The sequence below is a fragment of the Halyomorpha halys genome, unplaced genomic scaffold, assembly GCF_000696795.3.
Source record: "Halyomorpha halys isolate HHAL.00 unplaced genomic scaffold, Hhal_1.1 Scaffold436.1, whole genome shotgun sequence".
NCBI classification, from domain to species: Eukaryota; Metazoa; Arthropoda; class Insecta; order Hemiptera; family Pentatomidae; genus Halyomorpha; species Halyomorpha halys.
Genome location: NW_027107600.1, coordinates 498,735 through 505,220, shown reverse-complemented (window position 1 = coordinate 505,220; position 6,486 = coordinate 498,735). Strand labels below are relative to the sequence as shown.

Below are 6,486 nucleotides of genomic sequence, written 5' to 3'. Positions count from 1 at the left end.
TATTTTCCAATGGCCTACATTATACATACACTACAATATTTTTAATATAGGCACAATATAATACAACACTTTAACCAGAAACAAAAGAACAACAATCCGGACTTCTAGATATGAAAGGCTGGTTATCTAATTAAACAACCAACACACAACTAAAAATTAAAAAAAACTTTGTGAACAAAAATTATATATTAGTCAGTAAGTTAACCTGAGGCGAGAAAAGCATTCTTGAGAAGAGGGTCAAAGAGAATTATCAAGAATAACGACATATTTCCGATATGAGACTAGGAATTACAGACTGCGATGGTTCTGGGAAGGCGATGGAGACCACTTACGGTTATAGTTTACAAGAATATTAAATACGGGTCGTAGCGACCGCGCTCATATCATGGCTTACGAGTAACAATTATTATCCAAATGAAACAGATTTGCGATATATAATATTGTGTCTATATTAAAAATATTGTACTGTATGTGATGCGGCCAACATATGGTCCACAAATCGATCATTGGAACATGTGATTTTTATTAAGTCGAAAACACGAAGCAATTACTCTCTGTTGTTTTTTATACTGAACATAGACAGACGACTTCTTAGAGCCTCAGTGTGCGCACACATATAGTCTCCATTGTCTCCTCACTACATACTCGTAGTTGCCAGCGTTCTGGCCATCTGCGCCAGCTTAAATTATTTTAGCCACGGCGAACGGACTACTTCGGCTCATCCTCCAAGAGGACAAGGCGGCCAGACGTACGTCGATCTACCTCCATCAGAACAACCACAACCAGGGCCCCATCAATCAACGGTGATATAAGACTTTTTTTTCTTCTCTCTCGTTTAATTCATGTAATTTTGTGATAGTTTTAAGCATTATTTTTTTTTCTAGTTTGTATATTTTTATATATTTTGTGTTCCTTTTATTATGTTTACTTCTTTAAAAATACAAAAATAACAAAATTCGTCTATTCTTTTCTTTTCACGGTTGGGCTAGTAAAGGTTCCTTTTGAACCTCTACCTGCCGTAACAGTATGTATAATATACATTGGAAAGCGTACAAGGAGGAGATGGTTGTGGTGCGGTCTGTGAAATGAAAAATAGGCAAAACTAAGATCCGATGTATCAGCCTAAATCTTAGTCCTTCCTATTTTCCTATTTTTTGTATTTTCTCAATGTCTTATTTTATTGTTCTTTATGTATATTGTTTGATTTTCATACTTTCTCACCATAGTACCACCATAATTCATAATTTCACCATTCATACTTTCATAATTTATTAATAAATATGTTTTTATTTATTTGTGCTCTTAACCATCTTCTCATCATTATACAAATCCAGGGTCAACTATAAACTCATCATACGAATTTTAATTTCAGGACAGGACTGATTTCTTGAGTTTCCATCTTAAAATCTTCTTCCAGTTAGTTTCAATGAAATTCCTAAATAACAAAATTTTATTTTTATTTTGGAAAATTTAGATCGTAAACATGGACGTAAGTGGATTACATCAAACAAAAATTTAAACTGTTTAATATATGAAAACCAATTATATTTTTTCATTTGTACTTCACGTACCGTTCATCCGATTGCAATAGGTTTTTTTTCTAAATGTTCAGGATTTATCCAGGAAGAATATACGCTGACCTAATTATTTCGGTAAAGAAAAAAGTTATTTACAAAATTAAGCATTTTTGGCGCGTAGCTCAAAAAGTATAAATTTTTTAAATGTTATTATAAGCCGATGTAATCGATCCGTCTCTTTCTAAAGAATAAGAGAAAAATATTATTGATTCTATTAACTGATTTTTTATTCACTAAAAATAAAAAAAACAAAACAAAATAAAAAACAGGATTTCTGTAAATTTGGGCAACAATTTTTTTTTTTTTTTAATAAACAGCAAATCATATTGGTTCAATCATTTTGAAGTTAATTCCATATGTTTCTATAGTTACCGTCTCATCAATTCATCTATATATTAATTGATAGTTTCAGTAATGTTCAATTAACGTATTGACTTCCTCAAATATAACAAAAGAGAAGCATTTCCGGGTCTGCTAGTATCTCATAAAAGAAAATATAATTCAATAAATATTTATTATTATTTTATAGAATAACAATTAATACGTAATAATTAAATATTTCTTATTAATACAACAAAAGAAAATAGAAGGTAGAAATAAGGCTATACCATTCTAGTGTAGATTCAACTGAAATATAGTGTTCTAAATAGAATTAATTTTGAATAAATTATCTTAAATTTATTTTGAAAAAGGTCTCACAGTTGTTCTTTATTTATTGTTTTTATAAAAGATATAAACATGGCAGATGTTTGCATTTCTAATGAAAGAATTAGAGCAAACCGATAAGATTAGTAGATTACGTCTTTAATGAAAAAAAGTAAGATACTTCTGGATTATCAGGGCCTTTTTATAATCCTAGGGAAGAAAAAAAAGTTTTACTATACATATATATATAACGATGATGCATATTTAATCCTGAAATTCGCGGGAATTCACTATACACATTTCCGGTATAAAACAGTCTTTTAATTTGTTAGATGAAAAAACAAATTGAACGAGATGGAAGAAAAAATACTAATATCAATTTATTTATTTTTTGCCGAAGTTTCGACCTTCAAGTTCTTCATCAAGACTACAATAAAAAGATACAAGAGTAGAGTTTATGTAAGGGTAAAAGAGTGATATGAAAACAATCAAAAAATTAAAATAGAATAATAAAAATTATTTACTAACCTAATAAAGTGGTAAATAGGTTTCTTGTGATTAAGAAGGAGAGTCGAAGGAGAAAATGGACTGAGAAAGAGCGGCAGGAACAGTCCAGGAGGAAGAAGGGTATTGGAGTAGAAGGAAGGCGGAAGGTGCGAGGATGAATTGAAAATGATATTCGCGTGGTCCTTGCTGGCCAGTTCGTGAAAAAAAAAAAGTTTTAAATGGTAAGCGTAACAGGTAAATTGTTATTATAGATTACATAAAAATGTAATGTAAAAGGAAGAATGTGGGATGGTTAACAGGTAGAAATGAGGATAAGAGTTCTGAAAACACGAATTTTGCAATATAGAAAAGAATAATAAAGATAAATGATAATATAAACTAATTAAAAAATAATCAGACAGTAGCATACAAATAGTGACATAAAGAGGAGTAATAAGAAGTAATGGAAATTAAAAATGAGGGGGTGTAAATGGAGAGACCCCTCAATTACCAGTTAGGGAAATGACCGTATGAAGTAGATTGGAGGAAGAAAGGGTAGCGGTCAATAAAGGTAGAGTATAAATATTTCTTTATCTAAAATAGGGTGGAATAAAATGAAAGTAAATCTAACAATAAATATATGCAAAATGACATAAAAAATAAATAAATAGATATTTTTAATTAATTTATTTTTATTTAATTTCCAATAGTTATAAAAATTAATAAATAGTTATTAGTATTTTTTATTACTTCTAGACTGCAGTACTGACCATCTCCTTCAAATTGGAGACATTCCAAGTTTTATCATAAGGCGTCCTAGGAAATTGCAGACATTTTTGTAGTATGTGTCGGACAGTTAGCATAGCATACTTGGAATATTAAACTATGCGATATTATCAAATTTTGGACGTGTGAGGGCCCTAACTGCGTTTGATACATTCCCAAGAAATTTGTATATTTCTTTTAATACCAATATTATTATTAGATAAATCTTTACAAATACAGGTTTCGAAAAAAAAAAAAATCATTACAAATATAAAATCCATGTCTGCTATATCAGGATTAATTTTTTAAACCGGATATAAAATGTTCAATGTAATTTTTCTTTAATAGCTTAGAAATCTCAGATACAGAACACGATAAGAAGAAAGCAATAAGACATAATCCAAAAACCCGCGATGAGAACTAGGAAATTATATGCAAGTTTATTCTTGAGTAGATAATAAGTGGGACATCCACAATAGATTATTCAGTTTATGGAGTAAAAATGTCATCAGAATTGAACTTTTAGTAACTTGTTTAGTAAACGTAAAAGTAAGTCACCTTCACTATACATGGGCCGTCGATAGCTCAGGTCTCAGCAACCTAAAAAAACTTTGAATTCGTTCTGTGGGGGTGGACTTAACATGAAAAACTCCTCACCGTAGTTAAAATAAGTTGGTCACTTCTAGATAACCCCCCGTATGTCAGAAATGACCAGGAAGGTATAAAAAATAATATATATAAAAAAAAAGTTACCTTCACTATGGTTGTATATTAGTTTTTAACAGGATCTGGGCATATCCTACCCTCTTGCATTGCAGAAGTTTAGCCAAAAACTGGGGGGATGGCTACTCCATCGGAATTAAAGTTTACGTAGAGATTAAAAGAAATATCCGCCATTATAATTTTATCTTAAAGAGAAGGCAGCCAGTAATTGGCTCCCTCTCCTATGCCACGCTCCTGGAGTTCATCATACGGCCCTCCTCTTTGGCTTCACTCTTCCAGGCCGCTTACTCTCACCATTATACTCCTTCCTCCAAATCGATTTCTCCTCCTGAGGATAACCTTTCCGCCTAAGCACCACCTGCCAAGTTCTCCGTTAAATTATTAGCGGTAAAAAAGTACGAAAAATAGTGTAAAAAACTATTTACTAGCAAAAGTCTATTTATCAGCGTAATGGTATATAATAATTTTTCTACTATACCAGAATAAATAATTATCTGCCACAGCAGGATGCAAACTTAAGTAGCACAAATCTGGGGTTTAAGAGTGAACTTTAAAAATCACCTTCTTATATAATCGTTGTTATAGAAATAGTACTTCGTTAAAAAGTACGGAATCCTCTGACCCTTGATAGGTTGTAGAAGTTCCCATTGGTGTGATTATTATCCCATATTAGATTAAAATCTTTTAGAACTAAACCACTTCATGTCTTAATCATCTTCTGTAATGTGTAGCGTTAATGTCATATTCAATACATTAACTGATTATTATCCAAAATGTTATAATATACAAAACAATATTCGCAGTAATATATCTATTATTTAGCAGGAAACGCGGAGTAAAAACATAGTAACGTCAGCATATCAACACAGGATTACTTGGAAAGTAAATATTTTTAAAAAAGATAAACAAAAAACAACTTTGTTTATCGGACAAGTGGCGAATAGTGGTTCATCAGCTTGCAACATCCGTTGGTCATTTTCTGGAGTCCCGAAAATACCTCCAATAAGAAGACGGAAATTATTTAGATTGATTTTTACGTGAGCGGTAAAAAATACTATAGTTTATTTATAGATAATACAGCAAATTAAAATTTGAAGTTTCAAAGAATTCAGTTATAAATTTTTTTTTCTCAATATAATGAAGAGTCGGAAGGACCTTCTGGGATATACACTATTTAACTAACCAGATCTGGCACTGCATGAGTAATATATTTAACAAATAAAATTAAAGGTTTCACGAAATAAAGATTACTCGTTAAATTTATAATAGACCTTTCTAATCGTAAAAAAAAAAAATTGCCCTTAAAATTTGAGAAAAAAAAATTATTAGAATATTTTTTTTTATTAGACACTTTTGATATTGTTTTAAAGGTTATTTTATTTCAACAAATAAAATAAAAAAGTTATCGAAACCCCGTTCACTTTTCTGTTATTAATTGGTATATTTAACTCGAAAATTCAAGGACATTTTAGGTGTTACTTTACCTCGTTATATATAATTATATTCAAAACAAAGATCTTAATTAAAACTAAATTGGAGAAAAGCGCAAATAATTTTTGTATTGCACTTTCCGCCCTAACAGGTGAAGAAATTCATAATTCAAATAATAAACTATTATAAAATTATTTATTAAGTTTAGTTTTTTTTTTTCAATTTTCTTCAAAAGACTTCCAATGTAAGCATATAGACCAAAAGCCCTAGAGGAAAAAAAAGTCAGATATCTCCCCTAATTTTTTATTGAAAACTATGAATAGTTAATAGTCAAAATTGATGAGTCTGCCAAGTGGGGTATTTAAGAATAGTGGCTGAAACAAAAAAAAAAAATTTCATTCGAAACTCCTATCTTTAAAACTACCTACTAAAAATCTAATAGAATACTATTTGAAGAAGAGTAAATTTGCTAAAAGATGAGCCCTGGTAGAGCTATTTAGGTAAACAGTTCCCGAGACATAGTTTTTTTAGAAAGCAACATTTCATAAAAAAAAAAAACACTGAAAAGTCATTAGTTGGTGAATTAATTTTGAGAAATCTATATCTCAGAAACCATTAGACATAAAGACGTCAATGAGCACTCAACTTAAAGCCAATTTAAAGGGCTATAAAGTAGTTTATGACCTTTACCTTCCTAGGAATAGTAGTTTTTATGATATTGGCTAAAATAAATTGATTTATAATTGTTTGGACAATAAGTTTGATATATGAGAAACCATAGAACGTACAGATGTCTGTCAGCACTCAAATTAAAGCTAGTTAAATTTACTGTAAAATATTTAATAATGTTTATCTTTAC

The 6,486-nt window shown here is 30.2% G+C and overlaps 1 long non-coding RNA gene across 1 annotated transcript; it reads left to right on the top strand.

Moving 5' to 3' along the window:
• Positions 1-501: 501 nt before the first annotated feature.
• Positions 502-2,941, top strand: LOC106682715 (uncharacterized). Its single transcript, XR_001343473.3, has 3 exons — positions 502-803; positions 2,623-2,681; positions 2,770-2,941. It is a non-coding gene; the product is annotated as an uncharacterized lncRNA (long non-coding RNA).
• The last annotated feature ends 3,545 nt before the right edge of the window (positions 2,942-6,486 follow it).